The sequence below is a fragment of the Dermochelys coriacea genome, chromosome 2, assembly GCF_009764565.3.
Source record: "Dermochelys coriacea isolate rDerCor1 chromosome 2, rDerCor1.pri.v4, whole genome shotgun sequence".
NCBI lineage: Eukaryota > Metazoa > Chordata > Testudines > Dermochelyidae > Dermochelys > Dermochelys coriacea.
This window is the reverse complement of record NC_050069.1, coordinates 27,197,100-27,209,290: the sequence shown is the minus strand read 5'-3', so window position 1 is coordinate 27,209,290 and position 12,191 is coordinate 27,197,100.

Below are 12,191 nucleotides of genomic sequence, written 5' to 3'. Positions count from 1 at the left end.
TGGCCAGAAAATGTTTTTTTCCCATGGAAAAGTCAACTTTTTGGTAAAAAATTGAAATGCAAGATATTTTGGCTGAAAAATGAAATAGTTTGATTCAGATATATTGCTGTGAGGCCTTATAGGGGTTGTAGTTCAGGAGCCTCATTTTCCCAATCTCCTCTATAGGCTGGGTTATCTAGTCAGCCTATATCTCCCATGATGCATCAGTCTTCCATCTACGGAGAGGTGATGCATCATGGGAGCACCTAGCCATGGTGCATCTGGGGAGATAGCAGTTTGGCTGCATAGCCTGGTCCATAGAGGACCATGAGGACATGAGGCAATCAAATTAGAGCTCCCATAAGGAACTGCAGTAGTAGCATATCTGAATTGTAATATTTATAGTTTTGACTGAGTACTTCGTGGGTTTGGATGTTCATTTGTTTGATGAAAACTTGATAACTTCCATGGAAAACAAACACCATTTTTTGCAAATATTTGGTGTATTCAAAAACCTAATTTTTTGTCTAATTTTATGGAAAACTTTTGACCAGTCCTAGTTCCAATGGTTGATTTATCTCACTGTTAAAATTTTTGCATCTTATTTGCAGTTTGAACTTGGCTGAATTTAGTAAACTTCCAGTCATTGGATATTATTATGCTCTCTGGTATCAGATATCTTCTCTTGTAGATCACAATTAATAGTTTCTTTGGCTTTCATAAGCTACATACTCCTTAGTTTCTCATTGTAAGGTGTGGCCTCTAGACCACAAATCCCCTTTGAACTGTTTTCTATTTTAAAAATGTTCATCTGTCTGTCTCGCACATTTCTCAAGTGTCCTTCACTCTAGTATCTAGGGGTGGTGTGAGGCATGTGATAGATGCAACTGACTGTTTACCTAAATTTCAGTAGACTAGTTGAGCAGACACTGGACCCAGGATTGATTTTTCGCTTAATTGCTTATTTAAAAAATACATTTAAAACGAATTAAATAACTGACAGGTTTCAGAGCAGCAGCCGTGTTAGTCTGTATCCGCAAAAAGAAAAGGAGTACTTGGCACCTTAGAAACTAACAAATTTATTTGAGCATAAGCTTTCGTGAGCTACAACTCACTGCATCTGATGAAGTGAGCTGTAGCTCACGAAAGCTTATGCTCAAATAAATGTTAGTCTCTAACATGCCACAAGTACTCCTTTTCTTTTTTTAAATAACTGAAATATTGGGCCCTATGCTTGACTATGCTGTGGCAACTTTCAGCTGCTCCACCAGACAAAAGCAGCCGTAAAGCTACCATAGCTGGCTATGGGAGTATCACTCTGGTGTGGGAGGCTCCTCCACTGTCATGGAGTTCAGGAGTTGGCATAACAGCTCCGACTCAATCCCCTCAAGTCAGAGGTATGGCTATGGCTTATCCTATGTTGTGGTGATCCCCAGTTGCTATACTGTCTCCTTGAGGTTACTTGCAACTGTCACATGTTAAAGGAGCCTGAAGGCTGCTCTACTTTGTGCTGGGACACAGCCTGGTGCATTGTCAGCCAGGACTGTGTGAATGCAAATGTCACTAAAGCCATCCTATCTATCCTAGATACTTGTATGGCCCCCATTATCATTGCATCGGAGCACCTTGCAATCTGTAGTGTTTACCTGCACAAAGTCCCAGGTATGTAGGGAAGTGCGATTATCCCCATTTTACACAAAAGGAACTGAGGCACAGATAGACTAAGTGACTTGCCCAGGGTTGCACAGGAAATCTGTGCTGGAGCAGGGAATTGAACCCAAGTCTCTGCCTAACACCCTAACCACTAAGCCATCCTAGCACCCTCTCCTGAATTGCACTTTGTGCTCCTATGCTGCAGCCATGTTTTAGGGCCGTTAGCTCTAAACTTGCAAGGCAAAATTCCCTTTCAATAACTTTATTCTATGTGCTCCTCGGTGCAAAAATGGGTGGAGAGGAAGAGATTAATGCAAAAGTTCTGTACCAATGAAAACTGCACATTCTGGGCCCTTCAGAGGCAATCCAGAACAAGGGAGATGGAAGATGAAGGGCAGTGCAGAGCAGGAGTTGAGATAATAGAAAGACCTCTTGAACTACGTTTTTTTTCATGATTACTTTGCCTCTGAGATATGAATTTTATTTAGTACTCATTTGTTCCATTTTATTTTATTGTTGGAAAATCAGGCAGGCCAATTCTGGTTCCAAGAGGGTCAGAAAGAACAAGGGAGATGGAAGATGAAGGGCAGTGCAGGGCAGGAGAACAGACTAGGCAGGAATGGAGCTTGAGAAAAAGGGAGTGGGAGTCCAGGATCTATGGGAATCCTGGCACTTGGCCTGCAGGGAGCTGTGTGGAGGGATTACCATCCATACAGCTGCTGTCTTCCTACCACACACAGCAGCACAGCAAGACTAATAGCCATGTTGTCATTGCCTGCTGGCCTCCAGCTTGCATTCTGCTTCTGACAGAGCGTGCAATGGGAGATAACAGCATTAACTCTCTGTGAATGTTACCTCAGATCTGCCACACTCTGCAGGAGAAACTTGCCACTAAGAGTTTGTCTACACTGCAAACTAAGATGTGATTGCTGCACATGTAGACATACCTGAACTAGCTATAATCTAGCAGTAGCGGAAAAGCCATGGCAGCACGGGCTGCAGCATGGGTGGGCTGCCCAAACACAAGCCTGCCAGGGAGTCTGAGTACATATTCTAGTGGCTGGCCTGTACTGCAGCCCATGTTCCCTTGGCTTAACAGCTATTGGTACCTGAGATTGCTAGATGAAAGCTAGCTTGGGTATTCTATCTGCGCTTCAATCTCACCTCTGCTTGCAGTACAGACGTACCCTTAGCATGGCTCTACCCCAGCTCTTCCCCTCCCTCTAACCCACAAGATGGGGAAAAGGTGACTTTAAAAAGGGTATGAGCCTACCATGCCTTTCTCTGGGGTTTGTTCCTCTCCACACGCAGCAATAGTCAGGGGAGTATATGGAATTTACGCTGTCGGTTGGATAATTCTCTAGCTGCACGTTCACATCATTTGGTATACCCAACACACCCACTGAAACATCATTAGGTTTATGTGGGGGAAAATCTTGGGACAAAGACTATTCCCTCCCGAGAGCTGGAGCCAGTGAGAGTTCAGTGACTATCCCCAAGCATCTGCTGTTTTAACATATATATATATATATATATATATATATATATATATATATCCAGTCAAACAGCTGCTGGCATATTCATTTGCAGAGTTAAGTTTGCAAGGTCTCCAAAGTGGGAGGTGGGGCAGGAGAAATGCATGATGAGTCACTTCCCTCTCCAGTGTTTTCTGGGGTGGGGTGGAGGGGGGTGTCAATTCCCTCTCTTGGATCCTGCTGCTGTTGCTGAGAGAGATCAATGCATTCCAGGCATTGCTTGGGCTTCAGATTGACCCTGGTTTCTCTTTTATTTAGTTGGTACCTGGGTATTAGAACAGAAGCAGGAAGGGAATATAAGAAACAAGCACAAGCTAAATACATTTCCTCTTTCACTGAACCCATTCCCAGTAATGAGGAAACAGCCAGTGTAAAAAAGCTAAAACTCACAGAAAACTGATTTTCTATTTTTTTTTTAATTCTTTGCTGACCATGGAGGCTAAAGCCATTCGTGTGTTCTCTCCCTGCCTTTGGCTCGGGACAGGACAAACACAGCAATCAGTGCCTATAGTGAGAAGCCAGAGGGCAGCAGTGCACCTGGTTAACTAGAAGGTTTCCCACCAATGTAGAAGAAGGGAGAACACTGTGGGGTGAATTCTACTTAGTTTCACAGGGATAGATCTCTGATGCTGCCATTGAGAACAGTGGAGTTATTTTGGATTTATTCGGGTGTCAGTGAAATCATAGGAATTAAATCACATGCCTAGAGGCGGATGCTATTGAAAGAACCATTTAGCCATGTTGGGAGCACACACAGTAAAGTACTTCTACATCACCATCATAGTGTTGATCAAGTATAATTGGGTACCAAATTGCACAAGTACATGCATTTTCCTACCTGCTGGATATTAAATCAGAGTAGTAGTTTGTTTTGCCATTTAAATGCATGCTAAAACTGTACGTAAGCATGAACTAAAATGTTTCTTTGCTATTAAGTGTACAATGGAAGCTACTGTATATAATCAACCCATCCAAACTTGAGTGCCTAACGTGAGATACCTAAATCTATATATTTTACACCTAAATAAATGGCTTAATTTTCAAAGGTACTGAGCACTTCTGAATTCCTGTGGATAAACATGTACATACAGTGTTTAGGTTTTGATCAGTCACTTGACATCTTCACTAGTCTCACTCTAATAGGTCTTTATTCACTATGAATAAAGATGCATTTTTTACATTAGCTAATGTGTTAAAATCCTTGTGTAGGCAACGTAAATTGTAGATTTAACACCTTAGCTGATCAAAGGGAACCCAAGGCTCCGACCAGCTAACACGTGTTAAAACTACAACTTGTTCTGCCTTCACTAGAGTTTAAACATAAGCACAATTAAAAAAAACTACCCACATTCTTTTAATCCTAGCGGAGACAAAGCTTAGGAATAATGGTGTATTTTTAAAGCAAGATGTTTTAATATGTTTCTGACGTGTTTTAAAATTCTACCAGGGCTGATTGTATTGTAAATCATTGTTCACCAGCCAAGGTGAATTCTAGTGGTGAATCTCTGCTATAACAAAACCAGCTAGCACATGTTAAAATCCAAACCACGTTAAAATACACCATTATTCCTTGTGTGGACAGACCTTTATAGTGTTTGTGTGTTCTTTGCTATAGCCCAAATATTGATGGCCTGGAAAAAATGGTTGAAGAGTGCCCCCAATAGCATTCACAAATGTGTTAACTACCTCAAGTTAATTGACAGTCAATTAATTCAGAAGTTAAAAGGTCTAGTGTGGACTCTAGAGACCTGGATTCTATTCCTGGCTCTGGCCCTGACCTGCTGGGTGATCTTGGGAAAGCCCCTTCTCATCTGTGTGCCTCAGGGATAATGATCTCTTGTTTATAAAGCATGTTGAGACCTACCGCTGAAAAGTGCAATGTGAGAGCTAAGTATTAGTACTGGGTGAAACTGTTTTAGACAGAAGTGTGACTATGAAGTTGCTGGTTTGTACAGCTAGTTACAATAAAGTTTTATGTGAAAAAATGCTTATTCGATGGAATCAAAATGTTCTGCAGGAACCCATCAATTCCACAAAGTTTTGATGGAAACTAGGCAGGTAGTTCATAAACTTTGTTTAAAGTAGCCAGGTTACTGCTATTGGACCAAATTCTGAGTGTGACTGATACAATCAAAATCCACCCTTTACACAAACATTACAGTCCCAATTCTGTAACAGGATCCATCTGATCACAAGAATTCAACTGCAACTTCCTCTACGGTGGAAGAGCCTAACCCATGTGTGACACTGGCAAAGCCAGTTCATGCTAAGGTCCCCATGTCGCAACTGAATGCTAACAAATACATAGCTGAAATTAGTCTGTTCACTGAGTATTAGTATTGTTAAAATAGGTATTAGAATTATAAAAGTGTTTAGTATATAGATTTTATTGAATGCTTGTAAACTGTAGCATGCATTAATCTCACTTATAACTTCAGTATCCCATGTTATAAGGTAATATTTAGGTGTTTGCATTGTAAGCCTCTCTAACTGTAAGTCACCAGATAGGAGTGAAGCATTAACTAGTGTGAAATTCTAGTCTCCAATAGACAGTGTTAAGTTCTGCCTGACAGAGAAAATCCATCAACACTAAACAAATTATTGTGAAATGTGAAAGAGGACAAAGGGTTTTGTTGATTGCTTTTCCCATGAAGAGGAGACATGCAAGTAAATTCCTCCTCTCAGCTGGGCTGGCAACTCAGAGCAGGGGGAAAGGGAATAAAAATCATGGCAAGGAGAAACTATCTTTGTGCTGCTTGGATTCTGTGGGGCACAGATTACTAAGCATAAGCAAAAGATCCCCAGTGCCTAGCCTGGGTTAGCCCTAAAGGACATCTATAACTTGTTTATCATAGAAGCTTCTATTGATTTTAGAAACTTATAATTGGAACTCATTACTGTGTGTATGTGTATGTCTAATGTGTATATTTACCCGCTTTTACCTAGTAAATAATTCTTATTTCCTTTTCCTCTATAATAAGTCTTTAGGTAATTTATTACAGGATTGGCTATAAGCATTGTCTTTGGTGTGAGATCTAAAGTGCAATTGACCTGGGGTAAGTGACTGGTCATTTTGGACTGGGAGTAACCTGAATAGTTCTGTGACCTTTGGTGTAAAGGGTCATCTATCATAAAGGTGAGCTTATCTCGGTGGTAAGACAGATCAGAGTACCCAAAGCAACTGTCTGTGACTCCATGTTAAGGCTGAGGAGTTTACACTTGATGACTGGTTGGTGAAATCGAAGTATGGAACTCACAGCCAATTTGGTGTTCATGCCCTGCTTCCAACAGTCTTAGTCTCTAAGGCAAGAGTGGACAAACTTTTTGGACTGAGTGCCTCCCCAAACAGCCTGGCCCCCACTCCCTATCTGCCCCCTCCCACTTCCTGCCCCCTGACTGCCCCCCTCAGAATCCCTGACCCATCCAACCTCTGCCCCGCTCCTTGTCCCCTGACTGCCCCCTCCTGGGACCCCCGCCCCTAACTGCCCCCTGGGACCCCACTCCCTATCCAACCCCCCTTCTCTCTACCCCCTGACTGCCCCAACCCCTATTCCAGGGGTGGGCAAACTTTTTGGCCTGAGAGCCACATCGGGGTTGCAAAACTATATGGAGGGCCGGGTAGGGACGGCTGTGCCTCCCCAAACAGCCTGGCCCCCACCCCCTATCTGCCCCTCCCACTTCCCACCCTCTGACTGCCCCCCTCATAATCCCTGACCCATCCAACCCCTGCCCCGCTCCTTGTCCCCTGATCGCCCCCTTCTGGGACCCCCACCCCTAACTGCCCCCTGGAACCCCACCCCCTAACCAGCCCCCACTTCTCCCTGTCCACTGACTGCCCCAACCCCTATCCACACCCCTGACCCGTGACAGGCCCCCTGGAACTCCCATGCCCTATACAACCCCCCTCCCCGTTCCCTGTCCCCAGACCACCCCTGCAAAACCTCTGCCCCATCCAACCCCATCCTGCTCACTGTCCCTTGACTGCCACCCCGGGACTCCCCGCTTCCATGCCAGGGCCAGCCATGCCACTGTGCTGCCCAGCAAGAGCAGTGGGCTAGAGCACTGGCGGCACGGTGTGCTCAGGCTATGGGGGAGGGAGGGACAGTGGGGGAGGGGCTGGGGACTAGCCTCCCCTGCTGGGAGCTCAGGGGCCAGGCAGGACGGTCCCACAGGCCGGATGTGGCCCACCTCTGCTCTAAGGTGCCACACGTACTCCTTGATCTTTTTGCCCTGAGGTTGCTATTCACACTCTTGAGTCACTTCAAGACAGTTTGATAACATGTAGATCCATTCCCTACTGCAATCCTAGGGCACTGCAGGGACAGGGTCCACTCACGTGAAATAAAATGCAGGATCAAGGTCTAAATTGATATATATGGTGTGAGGTCTGGTTTGAAAAGGAATGATCAGACAATGTGAAATTTTGACCAAATGGAGTGTGAGCATGGGCATTCTGCAAAATTTACATGCTGTTGTATAAAATTTACTTAAGCTATAGTGTAAAAAAGACGGGCTGTTATGCCTTGACTTGTGGGAGAACAGAAAGGCAATTGCTTGACTGTATAGGAAAATGGCACATGTAAATATATATGCAGGCAAATGTACATTATAAAGTGTGGGCATGCTAATGCACATGTAAACACAGAGGGACAAATGCACTGGTGTAAATGCATGAAACTCATTTGATTTCAGTGGACTTGCATCTGTATGAGCCAGATCTGAATTTCCTGTAATAAATTAATATACTGTTTTGTGGGACTGAATGAAATGCCCCATTCGAGAATGGAAAAAACACTATAAAAAATTAAGCCTGTATGACATTTGCAACAACATAATACTGTTGCAACTTCATAAGAAATTGGCTGCAACTGATTTTTTTCAAAAATAAGTTTTAAAACTTCTCATAAGTTTAGTTGCAAATCTATACATCAGGTCTGTTACAGAAAGGACCCTGCTGTTAAGGGCAAATTTTGTCAGCTAACCTTTTCCTTGCTGTCCATTATTTGAGTTTAAGTAACACCTCCATGACTGAAATGTCCACATTCATAGCAGCATGCACGCATAGATGAGAAGTAATTTAATTTTTCTGAACTGCCCTGCATTGTCTTATTAACAGAGCAATTGGCGTAAGCAGCAGTCACTGCATTAGAAATGACATGATCTTGACTGTGCCCTTCTGTTCCTCCCAGTCAGGCATGACTCCAATAAGTTTCATAGAAAAGAACAATATTGCAGAATATTTTTGAAATAAACCTTTGAAAACATCTCCTCTTATTTCTTCCACTACTGGAAACTATGTTCCCCTTGCAACACATTTTGCAGAGGGTGTTTAGAATAAAGCGACCTTGAAATGTCTCATGATGGTTACTTCTATTATGATAAACCTCAAGGTAATTGAAACGGTACAAGAAGGATAACATGAGGTTTCCTTGCAACCATGTTTCACCATTCTAGTAATAGACTTTCTTTATAATTTCTGATACATAAAATAAACTGCTTTTTATTGACAGTATCTCTCTGCCAAGCCCTGCAATTGTCCTTGTTAAAATGAACCTTAAAACATTAAACACAACATGGAAAACCAGCTGTCATTTGACTCCATATTTAATCAAATAAAGTACAAAAACTAGGCAGCAGGAAAGTACAAGGGAAGCTGGTGTTTGTTGTTCTTAGAAGGTTTTTTTTTTCTAATTTACAAGTAATGTCTGCATCAAATGAAGGTGTGTCGTGCATGGTGTGCTGAATTCCAGAAACTGACCAAGACAGTCTCCAGAGACAATATTAATGCAGTTTCAAGTCTGTGTGCCTAAACCACAGCTAGGATAGCACAAAGCACCCAACTCCCATTTGTCACTTGCCAGAAGACTGCAGACATAGATATGGCCACAGTAACCCATGTATCTGTAGCCTGCCAGGCTTACTTATCACGTCTGTTATGCACTCTATAAAATGTTCCTATTTGTACACCATGCAGCAGCCTGAATGCGCAGTAAATGGATGGCTGTGAACACATCATCTTGGTGCTCCACTCTCTGCAATGGTTCCTCATATAATACAGAGTCCAAAACAAAGTCGCTATAGAACAGCGGTGGGCAAACTACGACCCAACCCGTGGGACCCTCCTGCCTGACCCTGAGCTCCTGGCCTGGGAGGCTGCTCCCGGCCCCTCCCCCCCGCTGTTCCTCCTCCTCCGCAGCCTCAGCTCACTGCTCCACCGGCTCAATGCTCTGGGCGGCAGGGCTGTGAGCTCCTGGGGCAGCGCAGCTGCAGAGCCTGGCCTGACCCAGTGCTCTGTGCTGCGCGGTACGTGGCTGGCTTCAGCCGGGCGGCTTGGCTATAGTGCCGCCAGCCACGGGTGCTCCAGGCAATGCCGTAAGGGGGCAGGGAGTGGGGGGAGTTGGATAGAGGGCAGGGGAGTTCGGGGGTGGTGGTCAGGGGGCGGGGATGTGGATAGGGTTGGGGCGGTCAGAGGGCGGAGAACGGGGGGGGTTGAATGGGGGCAGGGATCCCCGGGGGGCAGTCAGGAATGAGAGGAGGGGTTGGATGGGGCAGCAGGGGGCAGTCAGGGGCGGGGGAGTCTGGGGGCGGTCAGGGGTCAGGGAGGGGTGGATGGGGCAGGAGTCCCAGGGGGGCCATCAGGGGACAGGGAACGGGGGGGTCGAGTGGGGTAGGAGTCCCGGGGGGGTCATCAGGAGGCGAGAAGCAGGGAGGGTTGGATAGGGGTCAGGGGCTGGGCAATGCCTGGCTGTTTGGGGAGGCATAGCCTCCCCTAACTGGCCCTCCATACAATTTTGGAAACCCGATGTGGCCCTCAGGCCAAAAAGTTGCCCGCCCCTGCTATAAAAACATACAATTATAAAAATGGAGGATTAGAAGGGACCTCAGTAGGTCATCTACTCCAGTCCCCTGCACTGAGGCAGGACTAAGTATTATCTATTCTAGATCATCTCTGACAGGTGTTTGTCTAACCTGTTCTTAAAAAAATCTCCAATGATGGAGATTCCACAACCTCCCTAGGTAATTTGTTCCAGTTAGACATTAGGAAAAATGTCCTAACCTAAATCTTCCTTGCTGCACTTCTTGTCCTGACCTTACCGGTTAAGGAGAACAATTTATCACCCTTCTCGTTTATAAAAACCTTTTATGTACTTGAACACTGAATAATGGGCTACTGCAAGGCTCTATACTGTCTTCAAGGTCTAGATGAGCAATATGCCTGAAACAATAGCACAAAAAATTGCACAGGCTGATGATTTGGCTCTTGCAACTCAGGTCCATAGCTATAAAGAACTTGAAGAGATCCTTACATCTAACCTTAAGATTGTGGAGGAGTATTTCCAAAAGTGGTGGCTGAGAACAAATCCAAGCAAAGTGGTAGTCTCTATTTTCCACCATGATAACAGAACCCACAAAACACTCTGTTGCGTTCTATGTTGAAACTGTGCATTATGACCCAAAGCCAACATATCTCGATGTCATTCTTGACTGCACACTTACCTTTCATGACCATGTCAAGACAGTAACCTCCAAAGTGAAGACTCGCATAAACATTATCCAATAGCTGGCAGGAACAAATTGGGGATCAACTGCCCTGGTGCTATGAACATTGGCCTTGGCCCTGGGGTACTCAATTGCAGAGTACTGTGCACCTGTGTGGACAAGAAGCTGCCGTACCCAATTTCTAGACAGGATAGGCAGCTGAATCAGACCATGCAAATCGTCACAGGAACTTTAAAATCAATGCCTCTACGGTGGCAGGTTTCAGAGTAGCAGCCGTGTTAGTCTGTATTCGCAAAAAGAAAAGTAGTACTTGTGGCACCTTAGAGACTAACAAATTTATTTGAGCATAAGCTTTCGTGAGCTACAGCTCATTTCATCGGATGCATTTGGTGGAAAATACAGTGGGGAGATTTATATACATACACAGAGAACATGAAACAATGGATTTTATCATACACACTAAGGAAAGTGATCACTTAAGATGAGCTATTACCAGCAGGAAGGGGACGGGGGGAAGGTGGAAAACCTTTTATGGTGATAATCAAGGTGGGCCATCTCCAGCAGTTAACAAAAACATCTGAGGAACAGCGGGGGGAGGGGTGGAGGGGAGAAATAACATGGGGAAATAGTTTTACTTTGTGTAATGACCCATCCACTCCCAGTCTCTATTCAAGCCATGATTTCCATCCCACCATCAACCTCAGCCTGGACCAGTCAACACAAGAGATCCACTTCCTGGACACTACGGTGCTATATAAGCGATGATCACATAAACACCACCCTATATCGGAAACCTACTGACCACTATTCCTACCTACATGCCTCTAGCTTTCATCCAGATCACACCACACGATCCATTGTCTACAGCCAAACTTTACGATATAACCGCATTTGCTCCAACCCCTCAGACAGAGACAAACACCTACAAGATCTCTATCATGCATGTTTACAACTACAGTACCCACCTGCTGAAGTGAAGAAACAGATTGACAGAGCCAGAAGAGTACCCAGAAGTCACCTACTACAGGACAGGCCCAACAAAGAAAATAACAGAACGCCACTAGCCATCACCTTCAGCCCCCAACTAAAACCTCTCCAACGCATCATCAAGGATCTACAACCCATCCTGAAGGACGACCCATCACTCTTACAGATCTTGGGAGACAGGCCAGTCCTTGCTTACAGACAGCCCCCCAATCTGAAGCAAATACTCACCAGTAACCACACACCACACAACAGAACCACTAACCCAGGAACCTATCCTTGCAACAAAGCCCGTTGCCAACTCTGTCCACATATCTATTCAAGGGATACCATCATAGGGCCTAATCACATCAGCCACGCTATCAGAGGCTTGTTCACCTGCACATCTACCAATGTGATATATGCCATCATGTGCCAGCAATGCCACTCTGCCATGTACATTGGTCAAACTGGACAGTCTCTACGTAAAAGAATAAATGGACACAAATCAGACGTCAAGAATTATAACATTCAAAAACCAGTCGGAGAACGCTTCAATCT